At 45.5% G+C, this 24,131-nt stretch overlaps 1 protein-coding gene across 1 annotated transcript in view; it reads left to right on the forward strand.

Moving 5' to 3' along the window:
• The first annotated feature begins 23,751 nt into the window (after window positions 1–23,751).
• SLC6A1 (solute carrier family 6 member 1) overlaps window positions 23,752–24,131 on the forward strand; it is a 64,507-nt gene continuing 64,127 nt past the window's right edge. The window contains exon 1 of the mRNA XM_056501536.1: window positions 23,752–23,948. The gene's annotated coding sequence lies outside the window, so the exon portion shown is untranslated. The remainder of the gene's footprint in view (window positions 23,949–24,131) is intronic.

Consider the following 24,131-nt stretch of genomic DNA (forward strand, 5'->3'; position numbering starts at 1 on the left):
AGTGTGACACTGACCAACCAGAAACTACAACTTGAAACCATGAAGAAGGAAGATGAAACATCACCCAGAATCCTCCATCTTGTCCCATACCTATTACTGTATTATGAAAACCTCTAATTTAAAATCCTTTACCGTGTGAAATCACACACTTCTATTTAACTACACACCTGTGATTTTAACTCCATCACTCAAATTTGGAAGTTTTCTCCAAGACCCCAGGTGAAAAGCAGTGTTCTGCAGGGTCAGTGCCTGATGGCACAGAAAGCTCCAACCCCAGGTTTGTGGGATCCAACAAGAGTGCTGCAATTGACCCTGGTGGTTGTCTGATGAAAAGCTGTGGAACATTGTGGACAGGCAGCTCTGTGAGTTCTTACACTCCTGCCCTCTCTGTTTAAGGTCTGCTTAGGTTTTATTGCCTAATTCTCACTATTTGCACCTCTGTGACTGAAAAATGAAGTTCATCTGCCCATGATGAAACTCAGGTATCAATGTAGACAAGTGTGACAATGGTGAAAAATATGATTTGGCTTCCACACAAGAGCAAGTCACAGACCAAGACCTGAAAAACCTTGGAAAAAAAGACCAAAGAGAAGGATGGTACAGCAATAAAATCCCAGGGGGTGTGGAGGAGAGCTGGGGCAGCAAAAAGACATCCCCAGAATGCAAGCAAAGGGCAACCAAGGAAAATAACAGCAAGCAGATTGAAAAGCTATCAAAAATAATAACTTTGAATATCAGTCCTTACTCAGACTGCTCCTTCATTCCCATGTTTTGGGGTCACACATTCCCAGTCTGTGAAGGGTTAACTCTTTATTTCCATGTTTTGGGGTCACACATTCCCTGTCTCTGGAAGGGTTAACTCTTTATTTCCATGTTTTGGGGTCACACATTCCCTGTCTCTGGAAGGGTTAACTCTTCATTCCCATGTTTTGGGGTCACACATTCCCTGTCTGTGAAGGGTTAACTCTTCATTCCCATGTTTTGGGGTCACACATTCCCTGTCTCTGGAAGGGTTAACTCTTCATTTCCATGTTTTGGGGTCACACATTCCCTGTCTCTGGAAGGGTTAACTCTTCATTTCCATGTTTTGGGGTCACACATTCCCAGTCTGTGAAGGGTTAACTCTTCATTTCCATGTTTTGGGGTCACACATTCCCTGTCTGTGGAAGGGTTAACTCTTCATTCCCATGTTTTGGGGTCACACATTCCCTGTCTGTGAAGGGTTAACTCTTCATTTCCATGTTTTGGGGTCACACTGGCTGCACTCACACAGCTCAGGAAACTTCAGCTGCAGCTACAAAGGAATGACCCATGAAATCCCTGATCCTAAATTCTTGTAAGATTTATTCCTGTGGTGGGATGGATTTGTGATTTCAGTGGAAATGTGCTTTTTTGAACTTTTAGTTCCTTCTGAGACCCATGGAAGTCCTGAAGGTGGGGTTATGTCAGCATACTCCTTACAGCACAGCAACAGGGTCCAAAATTCAGATTTAAGGGTAGAATGTGTTTTAAGAGGTTATTTGGAAGGTTCTCCCAAATCTTTAGCCAGAGAAAAATAATTTCCCTTCACTTAAAGACTTTCATACTGTCTCCTGTGATAGAAATGGGAAAGAAACTAAGGATGTAGGTGAGGGAACTGAGCACCCCAGTGATGACTGAGTGTCAATGTTTGCACCATTTAGTTCATTTTTAGGAGGAAAATCTTCCCTTTGAACAGGGAGAGAGAGCTGGGCTGGCAAAGCAAAGAGAATTCCAGCCCTGGACACTCAGCTTCTAAATAAATTTGTGAATAGTTTTTTTTTTACATCTCCACATGGAGAACCACGTTCATCTTTAAGCAGAAATTCCTCAGGAAATTTCTGATTAAAGGCAGCACAGAGCTCCCCTGCTCTAACTTAACACAGTTCCCTTGAAATCAGTGAATTTAACTGAGTCTAACCCAGCAGTGCTTTGATATTCACAAATTGAGCTCTAGAAATGGATATAAGAGGGGAGCTCTGTATCCCCCAGGGGAGCAAACAAAACTCTGAAAGCTCAGGAAGGAATTATCCAGTGCTGGACTTCCATCCCAGCATGGAACTGGTTCTGAGCCTGCCCCCAGAGCAGCCCCAAGGAAAAATGACAGCTTTGTCTCAAATGAGAATTGTCCAGCAGGTTGAACAATTCTGTTTATATTAGCTGCTATATTCTGTTTATTTACTCATCTTCAGATGAGGCAGAGGAGGATTAAAGATAGGCAATTTTGGGAAAGATGTGGCCCTGGGGAGTTCTGTGCTCACAAAGACAATACAGCTGTGTCCCTCACCAGGGCTGTGTGGGAAAGGGGAGGGAAAATAAAATAAAAATACAAACAGATAATTTTAGACAGCCAGCAGAACCAGGAGGGGCTGATACTCTTTGCCAGTCCTGGAATTAATTAGAGATGAGTGCAAATTGTCTCTTTTTGGGGACAATCCTAAAGCTCTCCTGAAGTGAGGTGTGTTCTCACCTTTCCTTGCCTTTCACTCCAGGGAAAACAATCCCACAGGAATCTGCAGCAGGAGCACCAAGGAGAGCCTGGAAACCACAGAATCTTACTGAAAACATGTGAAATACCTAAAAAAGGCACAGTCGTGCCAAAAACCTGCAATAATTGTTATAGATATAATGCTGACTGACAATGGTGAAATCTTAGATATGAAATCACTAAACTCCATTTCAAAAGCAAAAAGAATTAGCCTAGAAGAACTTTGTGTGTTTACAGTTTAATGTAGACACAAAAGTTCCTAACAGACCTATTTGAGGGGATTGCTCAGTAATTTTTACTGTTCTGCACAAAATATGGCAATAACAAAAGCAACCAACATCTCCCTCAGTAAATCCCAAATATAAACACAATGCCAACTAAACCTAAGTAAAGCAAAACAGGTATTAAATCACTTTTTTTTCAAGCTAAGTGCCAGTGGATTTGGGAGTTTTGGGTAATGCCAAGTGGATTTTAGTCTGCTGTGCTTCTGAAGCCAGCATAAATCTTAGGGAATGCCACCATTACTATGAAAAAATAGGAGGAAAAAATCTGAGCATACTGCATTATCAAAATGGAATGTATTGCATGTAATAAATACCTTTTTTGATATATAAAATAGCATTTAAGAGTGGGACACCTATGGAAACAAAGCCCGGATTATTAGTAGTGATAGTGAGAGGTTGTGAGAGGATAAAATTTTGAAAAAATATGTCTGGAAATACTTGGCATTTCCTGTAAAATGAATTAGTGAGGAATTTGACCGGTATTTAAATTATTTATCTAACCAGGATTTAAATGGTTTATCTAACAAGGATTTATATTATTTATCTAACCAGTATTTAAATGGCTTTAAAGTACACCTAAATTCCTTTGGGTGAGGGGAATAGCAAATCATGGCATCCTAGGGAGCACCAAAATTTGAATTGGATAATGGATTTGTGAGGAATCTAACCAGGATTTAATTCATTTTAAGGTGCATCTAAATTCCTTACAGTGAAGGGAACAGCAAATCATGGAATCCCAGGGAGCACCAAAATCCAAATGTGGATAATGGATTTCTGAGGAATCTAACCAGGATTTAAATTATTTCTCTGACTAGGATTTAAATGGTCTGTCTAACCTGGATTTAAATTATTTATCTAACCAGGATTTGAATGATTTTAAAGTGCACCTAAATTCTTTTGGGTGGAGGGAACAGCAACTCATGTCATCCCAGGGAGCACCAAAATTTAAATGTGAATAATGGTTTTGTGAGGAATCTAACCAGGATTTTAATTGTCTATCTAACCTGGATTTAAATTGTCTATCTAACCAGGATTTATATTATTTATCTAACCAGTATTTAAATGGCTTTAAGGTGCACCTAAATTCCTTTGGTTGGAGGCAACAACAACTCATGGCATCCCAGGGAGCACCAAAATCTGAATGTAGATAATGGATTTGTGAGGAATTTAACGAGGATTTAAATGGCTTATCTAACCAGGATTTAAATTGTCTGTCTAACCAGGATTTATATTATTTATCTAACCAATATTTAAATGGCTTTAAGGTGCACCTAAATTCCTTTAGGTGGGGGGAACAGCAACACATGGCATCTCAAGGAGCACCAAAATTTAAATGTGAATAATGGATTTGTGAGGAATCTAACCAGGATTTGTGTTATTTATCTACCCAGGATTTTTAAAGTGCACCTGAATTCCCAGCAGCTCGGAGAGCGCCGAGATCCAAAATGTGGTGACAGAACCAGGGCTGCTTTTGGGAAAGCTGCTGTTTCCCAGCTCCCTGCAATAAAAACAAGGATGTGCCCCTGGGAGCCCCTGGGAGGGGCTGAAATTGGAGCCTCCTGTGCCCCCCAAGCCAAGCAGAGCTCAGGGACCCAAAGTGTCACCGCGGGCTTGGGGACACAAATCCACGGGCAAACCCCGGCAGAGACTTGCCTGGAAAGGATTCCAGATGGGAATTGAAATGCTGCATTTCCTCTCCTCTTGTGGAGCAGGTTACTTCATCCCTCATTTGTTTGCCATCTGTCATTACTTCAGGAAAAATGTGCGTGCGACTCGTCACCCCACAAAATTCCAATCACTTGGAGATGGAATTTCAGAATAATTACAAATTGTAATGATGCAATTAGGGGGAAATTTGGGGGTTGCAGTTGTTGTTAGCAAAATCAGGGCTAACACTCCAGCCCTGATTTTTTTGTTGTGTTTTATTTGTTTGGTTTTTTTTTCTGTTTCTGCACACACAACTGAGTGGGCACATCTGTCTGGTAAATCTGTGAGAGGAGCAGCTGATAACCAACAGGCACTAAAAGGAACTGAGAATATAAAATATCCCTCTGGTGGCAAAGAGTGTTCTCAGCTGCATTGGGGGTTTCATTTCCCTACAATTTGGGAGTGGAAATCTGTAGGTAAAACCCTAGCACATGGGGATAAAGGGCAGCTCTTTATCTGCCAAAGAATAATGAGCTGCTCTTTGCACACCTGAATTTCAGTGGGGAGGAAAAATATGGTGACTTTTCTGAAGAGAAAAAAAATGGCAAGAGCCCAAAAACTCAATATAAAAGAAATTCAGAGAAACATAATGTAATTTTTTGGGTTTAGCTATTCCTCTACCAACGAAAATGAAACACAGAAAATCTCAGATGTTATTACCTATTTTGAAAATTCAGTTAAATGACATAAGCATTATTTAATCTCATTAATTTTTTTATGGAATAGCCATGGGAGAGTGTAGTGTGTCAGACACTGAGGCCAGAGCACCTTTTCACTCCTTTCATTCCACCAACCAAATGTGGGAATTCTCCTGGGTTGAATTATGCTCTGAAAATTCTATTATATTGATAGCACCAGAGGGACTGTGATGACAATCTCCTGGGGATTTTTAGATTTCATTGGGTTGGTTCTCACTATTTCTTGGTCTGCTGGCTTTAAAAGAAGAAAATTCTCAACCTGGCCAAATTGTTGAAGTGACCAGGTTACCCCTGTGCTGCCTGACACACAAGAAAATGTTTTGGGCCTTTTTTAACCACTCAAGTGTGTTCCAGGAGAGAAAATCTCAGAATAACCAGAGTTATATTTGATAGCAGTCCCTGTGTTGGGCACTGGGGAGGCACCACCCCAAATCCTGGGGACAGTTTGGGGACCCTCACAAGAAGGAGCTGGAGGGGTTGGAGTGTCCAGGGAAGGGAACAGAGCTGGGGAAGGGTCTGGAGCACCAGGAGAGGCTGTGGGAGCTGGGAAAGGGGCTCAGCCTGGAGAAAAGGAGGCTCAGGGGGAATTTCTGGCTCTGCACAACTCCCTGACAGGAGGGGACAGCTGGGGGGTCAGGCTCTGCTCCAGGGAACAAGGGATGGAATAAGAAAAAACAGCCTCAAGTGGCCCCAGGAGAGACTTAAATTGGATATTTGGAAAAATTTCTTTGCTGCAAAGGTTGTCAAGCACTGGCAGAGGGTGCCCAGGGCAGTGTTTGAGTCACCATCCCTGGAGGGGTCTGAAGGACGTGCAGATGTGGCACTTGGGGACAGGGATCTGTGGGCTTGGCAGTGCTGGGTTAATATCTGGGCACAACAATCTTAAAGAGTCTTTTCCACCCTAAATGGTTCTGTGATTCTAATTGGGAGAGCACAGTGCAAGTGACAAAACAGAATTCAGGACTATTCACAAAATGCAGCTGTAGGGGGAGGGGAAAAAAAAAAAAAAAAGGGAGGAAGAGAAAGAAGCAGTGAGATTTCATCAGCTGCATTTGTGGGGAACATGCAGAGTGGTTTATGTTTTGAAGGGCTCTGTATCTGCAGTGCTCCTGGCTGGGTACAAGGGCTGCATGCTCAGAGCTCATTTTCTACTCTCTGCTGTCTGCCCTGCCCTGCTCTGCCTGCCTCTGGGACAATTCCACTGCCCAGCCCCTGAATTTCTGCCCTGGAATTAGAGGGGCAGATTGTTAATTTTACCCTGGGTTGGAAAGCCTGTGTGGATTCCCCAGCCCCACAAGCAGCTCCTCCTGTTCATTCTGAGGGCACTCAGGTGGTGGGGACATCATAAAATCTGATTTTATGCTGTGCCAGTGCCAAGGCAGCAGAAACTTGGTGCTTCCTGGGCCATGGGTGGGCAGGAGCTCAGTCCCAAATCCTTGTCTGCCTCACACCATTTCAGCAAAGACACAACACAACCCCACAAACCAAAATTTCACATCTTGCCTCTTGACAAAACTGCTTTGCTCTCAGTCTGTAGCCACAACAAGGGACAACTGATACTTGATTTGCTGGAGAACCCCTGTAAGGAGATGCTGATCAAACCAGAGCTCTAATGTCACTGATGTCCTTGGGAAAAGGATTTAAGGGTCAGGATGTGAACCCTAACAGGGGTGTAGACTTTTCCATGTCTCCTCAACTCCTCAGTGCCTCAGTTTCCCAGTCTGGGCAGTGCAGGGTGACAAAATTTAGCTGGATCAAGCTTCAGGAATGGGATACCAATGCAAAGGAGGCAAAATAGAAATTCTTTCTTTGAGGAAGGAAATCCCTTCCTTGAGGCTTTCTGTCCAGCCATATACATTACAGTAATTTCTAAATTAAGTTCCTGAATAGACAGAAAGTATTTGGTAACAGCCAATGCACCCTGCAAATGGCAGGATGCAGGAAAGGAGCAGAGAATCAGGTGGAATGTGAACGTCTGTGGTTTTCTGGGAGCCAGCCACTGCACAGAGGGATGCAGAGCCAGGGTGCTGTGTTATTGTGCAAATAAATGTTGTGTTATTGTGCAAATAAAAAGGCAAAGAGGGGGGTCTGGCTTGTAATGGAAACTGTGCTCGGGGGCCAGGCACTGCTGGGACTCCAGATGTCAGGAGTTCTCTCAGCATACCACAAACCAACATGAAATGTGGAAAATGCAGCTGGAACAAAAGGTTAGGCTGCCTCTCTCCATGCCTCGGCCCCGAGGATGGGAAGAACAACAAAGTCCCCTGGCAGCTGGGGCTGCTCAGCCCCTGCTCTCCCCAGGGCCAGCCTGCACGAGCAGCACCCTGCCACGGAGCAAAAAGGGTTTTTCTCATCCCAGCAGTGCACAAACAGCCCCCTGCCAGGGCAAAAGCAAAGAAACATAATGTAATGCTCTGATTTCCCTGCTCCTCTCCCAGCCCAGCACCCCTGGCACACAGTGCTGGGGGCAGAGCTGGGGGAGCTTTGCTGAGCTGGACAAACAGCCCTGGGAGCTCTGCCCTGCTGAAACCTGCTGAATTTCCCTCCATCTTCGTGCTCTCCACCCAAGGGCCAGGCTGGGTTTTCATGGGTGTCCTGGTTTGGAGGACAGGGGTCTGCCCAGAAAGGCAGGAGCTTCTCTTTGAAATGGAGAATGCTGAATTTGGAGTCCCATGTCTTTGAGCACAATCCAGTCACCAGCTGTGATCAGAGAATGCTCAGAGGATTTGTCACTAAACATTAAAAAATCCCCAAACTTAAGGCACTCCCCAGATTCTGTTGGGTTGCTCTCCATGCTCTGAAAAGATCTACATTTATTTTTCCCTGGTTTCCTGGGATCCCAGCCAGGGCAGGGATCTCTGATGAGATCTGTTTGCTCTTCCTGACCCTGATCTCAGACATCAAACCTTGCAACTCTTCTCTCCACCTGCACCAGAGATCCAGGCAGGTGTCCTGTTAAATTTTACCTGCGTTACCCCCAGGTAGGCAGCAATTATTCATTGTCTGTGACAGTCTAAGGAAATTGGAGATTATTTGGTTTATTCATCTAAAATAGAAGTGTACATTTTGCTGGAGAGCTAATACAGAAAACAAGACACTCTGCAGGAGCAGCCTCACCTCCAGCCCTGATCCTTGTGGGGGATTTCAGCCCAGGGTCTCTTGGAGGGACACACAGCAGGGCAGGAACACCCAGGAGGCTCCTGGAATCACTGATGGGAATTCCAGGTGATGCCTTTTTGGGATAACTGACAACAGAGGCCAGACAGAATTTAGGCAATAAAAGCAGTTCTATTTATTGTAAAGCCTTCAGGTACATTTTGGGCAGACAAAGCCCCCCAGGGGCTACACCCAGAATGGATGATGGATCATGGGGGTTTTTATACTTTGGTAAGTTTGATCCATTTGCATATTGGGGTTAATCTCCCAGTTCCAGCTCCAGGTAGTGAAGTCATTCACCCCAAGTTTGCTCCCCCAATTCACTTTTGTTCCCATCTCTGGGCTCTGGGGCAGTGAGGTGCCCTTGATTGCCAGGCTGGAGAGGAATTGTTGTGTCTGAGCAGAATGGGAAAGCAGCAGCTGGCACTGGGTGTGGAGCTCAGAGTTACACACTAAAGAACTGCAGGATTGCAAATAAATGGAAAATATAAAAGATGAAAGATAAAATCTCCTTCTCTAAAGGAGGAGAGAGGCTGGGCTGGACCTTGTTCAGCAATGGGGGGAAAGTGGCTGCCATGCAAAGGGGTTCCCAAAACCAGCATTAAAGCAGCTTTTCTTTCCTTTTCCTTTTCCTTTTCCTTTTCCTTTTCCTTTTCCTTTTCCTTTTCCTTTTCCTTTTCCTTTTCCTTTTCCTTTCCTTTCATTTTTTTTCCACTAAACTTGCCTCAGTGGCCCTGTAGCAGCTGTCTGCTCAATGGTGCCATGGGATTCCTGTTTAGTGTTTAACCATAGGGTTCCTAATAGGATTTCTAATATCTCATTACTTAGGGCTTAGAGCTGCATTTCCAGCCCCAGTAATGTACAGACAAGCAATCCTCTTATCCCAAAGCTTATATTACAGAGCTCCACACTGCACCCATTTCCTCAGGAAAACAGCAGTAGGAGAAACTATTCACTCAATTTTTTATTTTTTAATATCAGGACCAGTGAGGATGAATATCCAGGTTTTGACTTGTTCTGTGTTATCCCACCTGCAGTTGTTCATCCTGAATCTCACAAGTCTCAAATAGATTCACCCTTAGAACCCTCAGTGCCTGTGAGGAGCCTCAGCACATTTCTGTACAGAACCCACATTCTGATCCCTTGGCACTGGAGAGAAACAAAATCATTTAGCAGACAGCTCCCAAAGGGCTTAGGGAATGTGTCCTTCTGAAAGAAAAATATCCCCAAACCTGCCTTGCTTGGAGTAAAGCACAAATATTCCCCTTTTACAAAAAGGATCCAGCCCACATTATTGAGGAGTGGTTTACTGGTTAGATTAAAACTGGTATTTTGCAATGAATTTGAAATGGCAGACCATTAAATGCTTGATTGCACACCCAAAGAGAAGGGTGAAGCACTGCTAACTTTCTTATCTGTGAGATCTGGTGAAAAACTTCCAAGACACACAGCCACATAATCTGCTTTAAATAATTCCATTAATTTGAATAGCAGATGCCTATCTAGCCTTCCAAAATAGCTCTGAAAAATTCCAATTTTCACCTCAGCATTTATTGCAGTGGAGAATAATTTCTTGTATCTCCCCAAATCTAAACCAGGGTGTCTTCACCAGCTCTGCAAGAAGCCAGCATTAAAAATTGTTTTTATTCAGCCTGTTTTTTGTTATCTAACTTATTAGAACATCTCCTTTGGGAAGCTGATGGTTGCTATTGTCTCCAGTGCCTGGCAGGACCCCAGAACTGCTCTTTATTATTAAATCTTGTGATTCTGCCTCTCCTTCTCCACATGGATTTTCTTACAGTGGTGCTGAATTTAAATATTCCTGTGTTTCTGCTCACAGCCCTCAGATTAGCATTTCTTGGGTTTTTTTCCCTGATCCTGTTCTTGCAGTCTGCTCCTCCAGCCATTTACTCCACATAAAACATCCCTTACCTTATTTCTATCATTGCCACCAAGTGCTGAGACATCTGGAGAGGAATTCACAAACCCCTGACATCCAGTAAAAAAAAAAAAAAAAAAGCAAACAACAAAACTCTCAACCTTGACATTTTTTTTTTTTTTTTTAATACCACGTTCTCAGATTTGTTTTTTCATCACACATGCATGTATGAGTGCATTTGTGTGTGCAGCTGCTGAGGTCACCAAAGGGGAAACTGAAATATTTTTAACAGCTGAATATCTGCAGTTGCAAATTGCCTGACTAAAGGAAAACGATCCATGTGATGGCAATATAAAAATGAATATATAAATAAATATAATAAATATATATATATAAATATATTATTGACTAATATAGATTATAAATTTATATATAATATAAAAGGAGACACTGGTTTAGGGGGGTTCTGTCTTTCCACACACAGAAAGATGCACCCAGGACAATTTTCCTTAAGGGAAGAGCATTCAGCAGCTTTTGCTAAAACTGGGTTATTTCTTTTCTCAAATGAAAGCTTAATTAATAAAACCTGGAGTTCCATCTGAAACGACTCCTTAATCTGGGGTGAGCTCAGGATGCTTCCTACAAAACAATTATAGATGGGAATAACTTTTGAAAGTGTTTTGATTTTTGCTGTCACTGATGCTGCTGGGCACACAAAAAATGTCTCAGCCACGAGCAGGAACACTGACTGGCTGCTGATGTTTGCCAAGGTTTGAGAGCAGCTGCACCCCTCACCTTCCTCAGATCCACCAGAGCTCACAGTTAATGATATAAAACTCAAACAGCTCCTCTCTGGCACCTCTCACAAATAAAATTATATTCCCTGGCTGGTGCTGCCACCTCTGAGCCACAGGACAATAAAGTGATCTGTGGAAAATCCCTGTCCAAAGCAGCACTGCCACAGAATCCTCCTGATCCTGCTTCCCACAAAAAGCAGAGGTAGGTTCCCAGTCAGGCTCAGGAAAAGGGGAAGCTGGTTAATTTATTTCATTTTAGGAGAGGGTGAGTAATCCTTACTGTGTTGTGGGGTGAGATTTGTTGACAGCTGGTGTTAGACACCATCCATCACACACTGAAAAGTGTTTTTGGGAGGTGGGAACGAACTCCTGCAGACATTAACCAAGAGGAGCAGGTGCTTGACAACGTTTAACCTTCTCAGAGTGCATTTGCCAGGCCAGTGTTTGTGGCTGATGGAGGCAGAGACAAGCAGGAGAATGGAGGGAAGCCAGCAGAGAATTAAGGTACCATCAAAACAAGAAGGTTTGAAAGGAGCCAGAATGATCCTGAACTCCAAACATCACTGGACAGCAGGAGCCACAGTTTATATAATCATATAAATATAATTTGTGCTCACTTTGAATCCTTTTTACAAAGCATTTTTACATTTGCAGGAACAGCTGTGCTGCCTCCATTCCCTTCCCTCATCCTCCCAAGGAAATCATAAACCTTTTGAAGTTGGAGCTTTGGGTTCCCAAGACTTTTGTGTGTTCCTGCCCACTGCTAAGGGTACAAACAGTTGCAGTGTAAGATGGATCATGTTTATCTCTCTGAGGGGTAGGATCAACCCCAAACTCTCTGACTTTCAAACCCAGAATTACGTTGCTCATTTTTATCTCAGCCATCAGTCTGCAAACAAACCAGTCTCATGAGGATTTTATGGCAGCTCATAAAAAGTGGAAAACAGTTTGGGATCTCAAACATATTTTTGTGTTCAAGTTCTGTGTCCTTTTTCTTTACATGAATAGCTAATTAGTGTTATCAGCTTTGGTTTTTTCAACTTTATCTCTTACCTACAGGGCTTTTATTTTAAATGTTCTTATCAGAGCAAGGCAGAAATTATCTTTACACCAGCAATCTCTGTAGTGTGGTGAAAACATTTCTATTTTCCTGCTTAAAAAAAAAAATAAATTATAAGGTGTGCTCTGTTTTCCTCAAATAATTCCCAACAACCACTTTGCATCTGAACTTTGGGGAAGTCCTTATTCAAAAATACATAAAGCAAAGACTTTCTGGCTCTTTCTGAAATGACATGGGGTACCTTTTCAGAAGAATTTGGTAATTCAGAGTGCTCAATTTGAGAGGCTGGAACCAGGTTTCCAGAGCACTGCTGCTCAGCATTTCCCAGGGAGAAATCCTTTTCCCATTTATTGAGGACAGCCACTTGAAATCACACATTTCAGCAACCTTAAGCTTTTCTATCCCACTAACAAATTCAGTTTGTGTTACAGCTACTGCTCCACTGATGCTTCTCTGGCAGGAATTGGAATAAATGCCCATTAGTGGTTGGAATTGGTTTGTAGAATGGAGTAAGGGAAGAGTTTTAAGGGGGAAACTCCATCAAGTGGAGGAACTGCTGCAAGGAAATGCTGAAATGGAGCATCCCCAGCATGTCCCATGCCCTGGAATTGCCACCAGCTGGAGAAATCAGCCACCAGGGCATTCCTGGATGGCTTGGGACCAGCCAGAGGGGCAGAGGGAGGCTGAGGCTGCTGGAAATGCCACCCCTGGAAACTTCCAGGAATTTCCTTAAATCCCTGCTGTGCAGTCCGAACCATCCTCACCATCCATGCTGGGCAGGAACAACCTGCAGGGTGGAGTTAGTGAATATTTGGGGTTGTAGGGACACAGTTGGGTGGTTTTTAAACCACTTTAAAATTGTGAATAACAGCAGAGGAGGGGTCACAGCTGCTGTGTGTGAAGGGAGAAAGGTGAAAGAGGCCTGGGGAAAGCTGGCTGCATTGATGGTGTCTGTGCTGAAATTCGTGGGGTTTTTTCCATGGCTTCTCTGGTCCTTAAGACATTTCTTTCCCCACACACTCAGCTGCTGGGATTCCCCCATCAAATCTATATTTGAAGTGCTGGAACTCCAACTCTGGCTGTGGTGGGTGAGGCTGAGGGAGTTGTATGGACAATGAAGGTCAGGGGAATAGAAATTTCCCTTTCCAAACTGCTGCTGCTGCTGCTTTGCTCTCTCTTATACAGGCAGTGTGTGGAGAGCAGGAAATTGCAGGGCAAGGATTGAAGAGACTTTTAAAAATTGATTTTTTTTTTTTTTTACCATCCACAGAAAAGCAGTGCTGGCTGTCAGTGTGCTTTTAACATTAACTCCTGCTGGGATATGCACTTCTGAGTATGTTTTTGGGGGGTTTTCCTGCACATGAAATTATTTTTCAATAACTTTATACAGACAGCAAAATATGTGACACTGTGCTAATGGGGCCATACAATCACCATCATCAGTAGGGCACAACTCAACAGAGAAATACAGAATACTTGTTTATTCTCCCAGTGAAAATCAATTCTCTTGTAGCTGCTTAATTGCTTTTTCCCTCTCCCTCCTGTTTTTCCAGCTAAAATTGATTTTAGAACTGCTTTTGCAAGAGGGATCCCCTTTATCAGACAGCCATGGTAGAAAAGAGATCATTAGAATGGTCATAAAACATCTACAGATATCCCATTTTGGGGGTTAGAGTCAGGTCCCAAAATAAACTGAAACAGAAAAAAAAAAAAACCTTTGTGGAGGACTTCAATGTCTTTGCAAGGATACAGCTTGGAAAGCTTCAGAGGAGGAGACAAAAAACACTGTGCCACATTTTTGTAAAACGAGAGCATCTCACCCTCTCCCCAGGAAATTAATCAGAGTGCAATCAAAATGTATCTCCAGCTGCTGGAGTTCACTTCCTCCCTTGGAGACGCTGCTCACATGAAGCTCCAGCTCCAAGTGGTGGTGGCTGAGCAGCCACTCTCAGGAGTGCACCAAGTGATACCAGTGCCTCTGGTGTCCCTGCTCTGTGTGCTCCTGATGCTGGGACTGCCTCACGCAGAAATCACACGTGTGGGAGAGGGAAAAACACAGCACAAATCCCCCTTGGAGCTGGTATTTACTCCAAACCAAACAGCATCTTCCTGAGCATCAGTGGGAATGATGCCTTAGGATTTTAGCTTTTATATTTTATTTATTTGCAATCCTGCAGTTCTTTAGTGTGTAACTCTGAGCTCCACACCCAGTGCCAGCTGCTGCTTTCCCATTCTGCTCAGACACAACAATTCCTCTCCAGCCTGGCAATCAAGGACACCTCACTGCCCCAGAGCCCAGAGATGGGAACAAAAGTGAATTGGGGGAGCAAACTTGGGGTGAATGACTTCATTACCTGGAGCTGGAATTGGGAGATTAACCCCAATATGCAAATGGACCAAACTTACCAAAGTATAAAAACCCCATGATCCATCATCCATTCTGGGTGCAGCCCCTGGGGGGCTTTGTCTGCCCCAAATGTACCTGAAGGCTTTTCAATAAATAGAATTCCTTTAATTGCTTTAATTCTGAATTTAGGCAGCCCCAAGAAGGCATCATGATCCACAGAGTCCTCACTTGGAATTGTGGCTTTGATCCCACCCTGCAGACTGGGATCAAAGCAGCAAAGAGAGAAAGAGGTTGAGCTCAAGATGATTTCAGAGGTGAAACAGCAGCTGAGTGCCCAGAAAAGCAGAGCAAGGAGTTCACTCCCTGTATCCCAGATGTTTGGCCATTCCCAGGAAAGCCAAACTCCATCCTGCACGATTTTTATTGGGAAGAGAAATACCACAGCTCTGAGCATTTCCCACCCATCTCCTCCTTTTCTCTGCCTTTTATTGCTGAGCCTGATGCCCTAGCACATGGAATATCCCTCGGGATAACTGGGATCAGCTGTCCTGCCTCTGCACCCTCCCAGTTCCTCCAGCACCCCCAGTTTCCTTCCTGGTGGCTCCAAAGCAGAGAAACCTTTGATGTGTGAATATAAAAGTGCTGCTCAGCAGTGGTTTGAACACCCCCATGTTGTCAAAACTCAGCCACGAGTCCAAGAAGGAGCCTCACACCAGGAACTGAGAGGAAAATGAAAAGCAGGACGTGGGGAGCAAGGGGAAACCCAAGGCAGGCAGGATGGGTGGGATAAGGCAGAACACTGGGGCTTAATGTTCTTCCTCCTGTGAAAGCAGGAACAAAAACCACTTTTACTGCAGCACCTGCATCTGGTTTGGCTTTTTCTGGAGCACAGCACATCCCAGGGCACTGTTGCCAGCATTTCAGTAGCCACCAGGGACCTGGGCTGATTTCTGGTGTTTATTGCCTTGGGGGGAAAAGCCAAATCAATTCAGACACAAACCCCACGGCACAGAGGGGATTTTAAGGGACTTGCTGCCAAACTTTAGGGCACAGCACCATTGGAACAGGAGGGTGCTGGCAATCCACAGCCTGCAGGTGACTTTCCAAGTTGTTTGCACATCCTGCTGGAGGAAAAAGCACGCTGGAGAAGGAGTAATGAAAAAGGGAACATCAAAATATTGGAAATATTGCACTAGTGAGCTAGAACTAATGAATTTGCCTAACTGTCCTGAACAGACATTGCAAACACACCACTGAATGCAGTGACAGTGCCAGCAGAAAACACAACATGCTGGCAGGCTCCTAAAATGGCAATCAGTCCATCAAGCAAGCAAAATCACTGTTAATATTTTAATATCTGTATTTTTGAGCTGACTTTGAGGCTGACACATGGATGAGGGTATCCAATCACCAGAAGATGAAGGCAGAACTTGTCCTGGTGATTCCAACATAAAGCCTGAACTAAATCTCTGATGGTTTCTAATCTCTTCCCAAGCAGGTGTATTGGTGTGTTTGATTGATAACTGAGGGTATTTTTAGCATTTTTAGCATTTCTATGAGTGTCTAGCATGGCTTTGAGTGTTCTGCACATCAACAAGTTCACCCAGCACAGCTCCTGTGGGTTTTGGGGGAAAAGAGATTGGAGACTCTCTTTTCCAAGGGATGATAAAGATTTGTGATGTGAGTGATTATTCTAAGTTGGGAGCTCATTAGGAGATAAGTGGGGGGTGACATTTTCTCAATTCTTTGTAGAGAAGGATCCAAATTTTGTTTGGCTGAATAACACAGACCCCATCAGAGCCCATTTATTGTCCTGGTTTCAGGTGTCTGGCACTTTCCAGAAATCTCTGACCTGGTGGAGAAATGCTCCTCCTCATTTCTCTTATTCACAGTGCCACAGCCCCTCAGATTTAATCCCTAGAAACTCCCTTGTCTCAGAAAATCAGTCCCTGTGCTCAGATATGTACTTGGGGATATTCCTTTTCTTCCAGCAAACTGGTTTGGAACAGAAACTCTTATATTTAATAAGTTTATAATCCTTTGCATCACCTGCTTTACTCTATCTTAAAAAAAATTAAAATGCATTGATGCCTTGAGAGAAGAATTCAATTTCTTTTCTTTCTTTCTTTTTTTTTTTTTTTTTTTTTTTTTTTTTTGTGGTGATAGCCAACTCCTTGAGTTGTGAAATTTGGAGGCAGATTTATCAGTCATGCATTGAACATATTGGAGCACCATAAACTTGGATGTAGAGAAGTGTTAAAGGAGCAAGGGAAGGTTTTGCTCTCAAGCTCCTTGACAGAGGGAATAAAATGTTTCTTCTTGCACCATTAAACCTGTTCAAGAGCAGGTGGAGGATGGATCTGGTGCTTCTGCAGCCATCCTTCCAGGGATTTAATGCTTTATTTCCCCTCTGCATGATCCAGGAAGCAAAACTCATTCACACCAGGAAAGCAAATCTCATTCACACCAAGAAATATACATATATATATATATATATGTATATTTATTTATTTATTTATTTATTTTTATATGTATTTATATATATTTATATATATTTATATATATATTTATATTTATATATATTCATATATTTATATATATTTATATATATTTATATATTTTTATATATTTTATACATATTTGATATATATATATATCTATTTATATATTAATAAATAAAGTTGAAGTTTCTCCTCAGCAAATCCCACTGCCTGAACACAGCTTGCTATCAGTTGCACAGCCAGGAGGAAATGCTGATGAGATTCAATTAAGTGGCACAAAAGAACTCACTCAATTGACTGGGTGCATTCCTGAGCCCATTTCCCACAGATGAGATCCAGTAAAACCTCAGAGGACAATAATCAATGACTTGATACAAAGCCCTTTGGGTTTCTCTGGTTTTCAGTCTCTGAAACAGTTGTTTCTGAAAGATTTTGGAAAAAAAAAAAAAATAAAGAAGTGTCTGCAGAAGCCCAAATCCTGGCAGAAGCATCCTGCAATCAGGAAATTGTGTATTTCAAATTATGTGTTTTGTGTGGAGAAAGGTGTGAGGTCTCACTGATCCCTTCATGCTGCTCACTGATAAACTAAGAAGGAATTAAAAGGTAAAAAAAAAAAAACCTATGTGGAACAGGAACTGTCCTCTTCTTCCCATGACTTTGAGGAGAGAGTTCTCCCTGTGCTGTGACCATGAAGATTTTCTGCTTCCCTGCTATAAACAAGTTTTTTAAAGGTTTTCTCCCCAGAATTTGTGTGGCACCTCTCTGTGTGACATCTTCCTAGACAGCAAGGTCCTCTGCCTTCCAGAAACTGCCAACACACTGTTCTGGCAGGAGGGGAAAAAAAACAACTAACCACAGCTTGTCCCAAATGAATCCAACATGGTTTGCAGGATGAAAATAATGTTAAGTGCATCTAAAAAATAATCTCCTCACTGCACCACCAAACTGCAGAGCCAGCCTGAATGCAAGGGCTGCTTTGAGGCAGAGTGTGCTGGAGGAGGAAATTTTGAAAACTTTTTTGGGCAGCAGGAAAGGCTGGCCCTGGCAGCAGCTCTCCTGCCATTGTCCCTGCTGGAGCTGGCTTTTGCCACTTCCTCAGCCACACAAGGGCTCTTTAGTCCCTTTTCTCCCTTGGCTCCATGCTCTGGTGAGAGGTTCAAGTCTTTTGTCCCTGCTATACTTAGTCCCTCTCCTTGTGTGCAAGTTTTATATCCCTTCCAGATGTTAGCAAAGTCCAATAACTGCTCTGTGGAGCCAAGACAGATGTAAGCTATTTTTTAAAAGCCAATCCCAGCCAACTTTCTTTCTTTGAGATGTAAAAATACAACAAAGCCTTATGAATGCCTTTTAATGCTATAGAATTGCAGAAATAAGTGCTGTAATAACCATTAGATTATTTCTCATCATCTGTCAAGGCCAAATCACAGCTCTGACAGTCACCATGGCTGGGCTCCAGGGCTGTCAGCACCAGGGACCTGCTCCAAACACCATTGTCAAAGTCAACAAGAAACTTTTCCCCACTGAGCTTGGGGTGCTTTGGATCAGGCTCCAAACTGCCCAAGCTTGCAGAGGCTGCCTTTGGTCCTCCCAAAGCCAAAATAATCACAGAGGGTGCTGCTGGTGGAGGGGTTAACCACAGAGATCTCCACAGCACTGCCTGGGGAAGTTTGGGTAAGCAGTCCTAGAACAGCTCAGCTCTTTCCCTTTATCTCCTCTGGCTCTGTCCCTTTCTGCATCCCAGCACCAACAGCTCCAGCTCCTGCTGTGTCCCAGCCCTGACAGGGGAGGTGATGGCAATAAACCTTCCTACAAGGGGTGAGGAGCACCAGCTCAACTGTGAAACGATTCCACACCAGAGCCAGCTGCCCCAAAGCAGCAGAGATCTCATTGCTGCCTGACCCCAAGAACTGCAGACAGTGACACACATTCCTGCTGGCTTTAATCAACAGATAATTAGGAGCAAATTACAATCATAATAGCATATTTCATCAAAGGCTCTGGGAGCTCTTGATAAAAAAAGTTGGCCAAATGCTGTGCCTAATTGCAAGTTCAGGTGGGAGTGGTTGTTCTTTAACCTCTGCAATGCAGCCCCTTCCATGAGAGAGCTCAAAATGCACCTGAAGGAAGCCTGGAACTGGAGGTAGTCTGGAACTGGAGGAAGTCTGGAACTGAAGGAAGTCTGGAACTGGAGGAAGTCTGGAACTGAAGGAAGACTGGAATTGAAGGAAGCCTGGAACTGAAGGAAGATTGGAACTGAAGGAAGCCTGGAACTGAAGGAAGATTGGAACTGAAGGAAGATTGGAACTGAAGGAAGATTGGAACTGAAGGAAGTCTGGAACTGAAGGAAGATTGGAACTGGAGGAAGATTGGAACTGAAGGAAGTCTGGAACTGAAGGAAGATTGGAACTGGAGGAAGATTGGAACTGAAGGAAGATTGGAACTGAAGAAAGCCTGGAATTGAAGGAAGCCTGGAACTGAAGGAAGATTGGAACTGAAGGAAGCCTGGAATTGAAGGAAGCCTGGAACTGAAGGAAGATTGGAACTGAAGGAAGATTGGAACTGAAGGAAGATTGGAACTGAAGGAAGTCTGGAACTGGAGGAAGATTGTAAATATTGGACCTGTTCTCCTGACCACACCTCTCTGTGCAAGGAGAAGACTCTGGAAAACTCAACAGGAATGTTTGGCAATTATTTCTCAGGTGGAAAGTGTGTGAGTGCAGTGCTGCACAGCATGTCCAGGGCCTTGCATGAAGAATGCTGGCCAGGACCTTGGGATCCACTGGATCCCCTTCCAGCCTTCCCTACAAGCAGCTCTCTGCTCAGCCAGCACTGTCACACCTGTGGGGTGACATCCCTCACCCCAATCCTGACCTCCCTGAACTCAAATCTCAGGACTTGCAACCCACAATGACCACAAGTCTTTGCAATTCAGCAAATTCTCAGCAGCAAAGGCTAATTGTTCCTGCTTGAATCTGGTTCTTTATTCAGGGCATGATCTTTATCTGCTCTGAGTAAATCCTGTCTGATCTGCAGACATCAAAAGCAGCAATGTCAAAACAACAAAAAGCAAAACCAAGAAAGAGCCAGCACTGACCAGGAGGGTGTGTTTTCCTTTGGGCAGAAAAAGCAGCTACCTTTTGGGATAAAAGTTGTCACTCTGGAGCTGTTTAAGTGGCTGACAAATGGGGAGATCAAAGCACCAGCCTGTTCATGTGTCACAGAACAGCACAAGAAGCTCAGCACTGGAGCTGGGGGGTTCAGCAGCACAAAAACTGCTGCAAACACAGAGACAGCGACAGGTCTCACACCTGCCAGCCCCAGAGCTGAGCTTTGTGCTTGCCAGCACCACCTCTGTCTTCCTTCAGCCTGCAGGGAGCTGCTCCCAGTTTACACCCATTTTCCAGCTGAAAAGATGTGTAGGGTTTCATCAGACCCTCAGTATTCCCTTAGATTGCTAAAACAGTGTCTGGGTAACTCTTCCTGCCAGGTGACCCTGAATTCCTGCTCCTGTGAGCAGCCCTGTCCCAGTCTGGGGTATTTTCACTGGGATGCTCCACACTCCTCTCTCTCATTAGCACCTGCAGCCCGGCCCATGGCACCCCAAAATCACCCCAAAATCACCCCCAGGAGCCAGGCCTGCCTCCCCCCAGCAGATTCCCTGAGGTTTGTGCTTCTGAGTCACCAGCTTGCCAACCCAGCAGGAGAAGCCTGGCACATTTATAAATAATCTGGGGGAAACTCGGGGGAAACCGGAGTTTTCCTCCCTCTCAAGAGCTGCTTGCAACAGGGGCTCCTTTCAGAGATTTTTAAGGAGCTCTGCAGCACACAAAGGAACTCAGATCAGGATATTCAGGGGACAGGCAGGGTCCCACCTGTAGGGAACAGGAGCCTTGGTCTCGTGGCTGTGTGTTTAAAGGCAGCTTGGACACTTCTCTGGCTTTCTGAGCCCCCAGATCTCTGGGTTGGGATGGAAGAGCTGCAGATCTTCCCCAAGCCAGTGAACTGCAGTGTGACATCCAGGTTCAAGCAGGTCTTTCCACTGGAGCATGTCACAGCTCTCCTGCAGGTAAGGCTTAGAGAGAGGTTGTGGCACTGTCCCCAAAACACAGCACAGATTTCTTCCTTTCCAAATTCCCCCTGGCACTGGGGACTGCATCCTCTTGTCCTATCCCTCATTATTTGGGAAAAAGGACTGACTTCCATGTCCCAATATTCAGGAAGTTGTAGAGAGAGGCAAGATCTCTCCTGACCCTCCTTTTCTCCAGGCTAAACCCAGCTCCTTCTCCTGACTTGTTCCCTAATATCAAAACAGGATTATTTTAGATTTTCCAATCTCTCATGGATCACACCACGATGAATTCAGGTGAACTTGAAATCTACTGTCTCAATACAGGTCACAGCACTGGCCAGGAGAATTTGGGACCCACTGTGTTAGGGTTTGGGGGATTTGGTCTGCACCTTGGTGGCTGTTAGTGCAGTTTATTCCCTTAATTCTCTCACAGAATTCATTCCCTTAATGTCAGTTCTTCCAGTGTAAATACATCCAGGCTCAAGCACTGCATCAAAAATGTGGGAAGTGCTCCTGCCAGTGCTGCCAGTGCCTAGGTCAGGTACTTTTGACCTTTTCCAGGAGTTTTGACCTTTTCCAGGAGTTCTGACCTATCCACAGCCAATTGCCACAGAGGCAGAAGCCAGCCAGCCCCACCACAGTGGCACATCCAAGCCCAGAGAAAGGCACCTCTCCTGTTCCAGCCTCAGGAGAAAAGGGAGAATCAAATTGTGCTGCTCTGAGAGCAGCTCTGAACAACTGAATATATATCCTGTATTTTAAAACAGCTGAGTCAATCAGCACCAAGCCTTAACCACAATGGCACTGTGATGAAGACAAGGATTAATCAAGTGCTAATCAGTGGCAAAATCTATAACCCTGAAGTAATGGTAGGAGTTACCCCAAGAAATCAGCTCAAGTGTCATTAGCTATTACCTTTTCAAGCCACGTGGGCAAAGAAAATTCCTGATTATTGTGGTGGATTACAGGGCAATCCAATTATTATTCTCAGCATAAATACTCCTTGTAATTAATGGGCAATGGAGTTAAACTCTGCTGACGTGTTTTCTCCATTAAAATTTGCAAGCAAGTCATTGAAGATTTTGAGCAATCTGGCGACCTCTGCACAATTAGCTGGGTTTGGAAATGGTAATGAGGCTGTTTTATGGGATGTAGTCTCCTGATCCTTATGTCCTAATAAACATCAGTGTTTATGTTCCTATTGCTGTGTGATTATCACGTGTTCAGCATTGGATCACATATCATCCTTAAACTCACACTGTAGACATTGAGAAAATGAACATCTGGGATGGGTTCATGATCCATTGATGGGTAAATAAAGCAAAAAACCCCTTCAGGCCTGTTGGGGATGGAAAGGAGGAGGCCAGACCCTCAACATGTGTTTGACAGAGCAGTTCATGTGGCTGGTTTTGTTACTGATTTGGTGCATTTTAACACAAAAATTGAGAGTGTTAATTCACTTTCAGAGCTGTGTTTTCATGCAGTGAGGCACAGAACTAGACAGGGCTGATTCCATCCCTCCAGCAGGTGTTCTCTGGGGTCTGCCCTCCTGGCTGCTGTCCCTGCCTGTGACATTCCCCAGTTCCACAATTCCTCTCCCTGCTCTTCACCTTCCCTGGGCTGGCTCAGGTGACCCCCCTGTCCCTGTCTGACTTTGATATCACTGAGGGAGCACCAAACTGAGCAGGACCCCAGAGATGGGATCATCCTGGCCACGCTTTGGAGGAGGCTTGGGAAGACATCTGTGTCTCCACACGTTCAAAACACAGCTCTGAGCATTCCTGTTTGAAATCAATCCCAGACTGGTGACCCAGACCAGCCAGAGAGCTCTCAGCCTCCAGCAGCTCTCCAGAGTTGCCATTCTCGACTTCTCTGGGCAATTTTGGCTCACTGGGGCTGGGAGGGAACCAGCTGAGGGCAACAGATCCCGGGGTTGGGTCTGCCCAGCACCATCCTGGAGCCTGGGGAGCTGGCCACAGGTGCCACCTGGCCCTGCTCAGCCTGTCACCAGCCCCGAGGGGACCTGCTGGGCTCCAGGGGACTTGCCAGCCCCGAAAGGATCCATCAGCCCTGAGGGGATCTGCTGGCCCCAAGGGGATCCATCAGCCCCAAGGAGGATCTGCCGTTCTGGAAAAGCATCCATCAGCCCGGGGGGACCCATCAGTGCCAGAGGGGGCTCTGCCATTCCCGGGGGGACCCATCAGTGCCAGAGGGGGTTCTGCCATCCCCGGGGGGACCCATTGATCCCGAGGGGGGTCTGCCATCCCCGGGGGGACCCATCAGTGCCAGAGGGGGTTCTGCTATCCCCGGGGGGACCCATTGATCCCGAGGGGGGTCTGCCATCCCCGGGGGGACCCATCAGTGCCAGAGGGGGGTCTGCCATCTCCGGGGGGACCCATCAGTGCCAGAGGGAGGTCTGCCATCCCCGGGGGGACCCATTGATCCTGAGGGGGGTCTGCCATCCCCGGGGGGACCCATTGATCCCGAGGGGGGTCTGCCATCCCCGGGGGGACCCATCAGTGCCAGAGGGGGTTCTGCTATCCCCGGGGGGACCCCTTGATCCCGAGGGGGGTCTGCCATCCCCGGGGGAACTCCTTGATCCCGAGGGGGGTCTGCCATCCCCGGGGGGACCCCTTGATCCCGAGGGGGGTCTGCCATCCCCGGGGGGACCCCTTGATCCCGAGGGGGGTCTGCCATCCCCGGGGGACCCGTCGGTCCCAGGGGGCGGTCCGGGGGCGGGCGGGGGCGGTGCGGGCCCGGCCCCCATCCCGAGCGGGCGCTGCCGTGCGGGGAGGGCGCGGCGGAGCGGCGGGCGCCGAGCTTTAAATGAACATTAATATCGCTCGGGGAGGGCAGCGCCGGTGGCTCGGGACGGGCGGCGGCGGCGGCAGCGGCACCTCCAGCTCCTCTTCCTCCTCCTCCTCCTCCTCGGCAGCGGCTGCAGGTAGGCTGTGCGCCTTGGACCGCGGAGCCCCGAGGGGAAACGCGCGCCGGGATGCGCGGGATGTGCGGGATGCTGGGGGATGCAGGAATGTGCGGGATGCACGGGTGCAGGGATGTGCAGGATGTATGGGATGTCCGGGATGTGCGGGATGCAGAGATGAGCGGGATGCAGAGATGAGCGGGA

This window comes from Oenanthe melanoleuca, chromosome 12 (genome assembly GCF_029582105.1).
Source record: "Oenanthe melanoleuca isolate GR-GAL-2019-014 chromosome 12, OMel1.0, whole genome shotgun sequence".
In the NCBI taxonomy this organism is placed as follows: Eukaryota; Metazoa; Chordata; class Aves; order Passeriformes; family Muscicapidae; genus Oenanthe; species Oenanthe melanoleuca.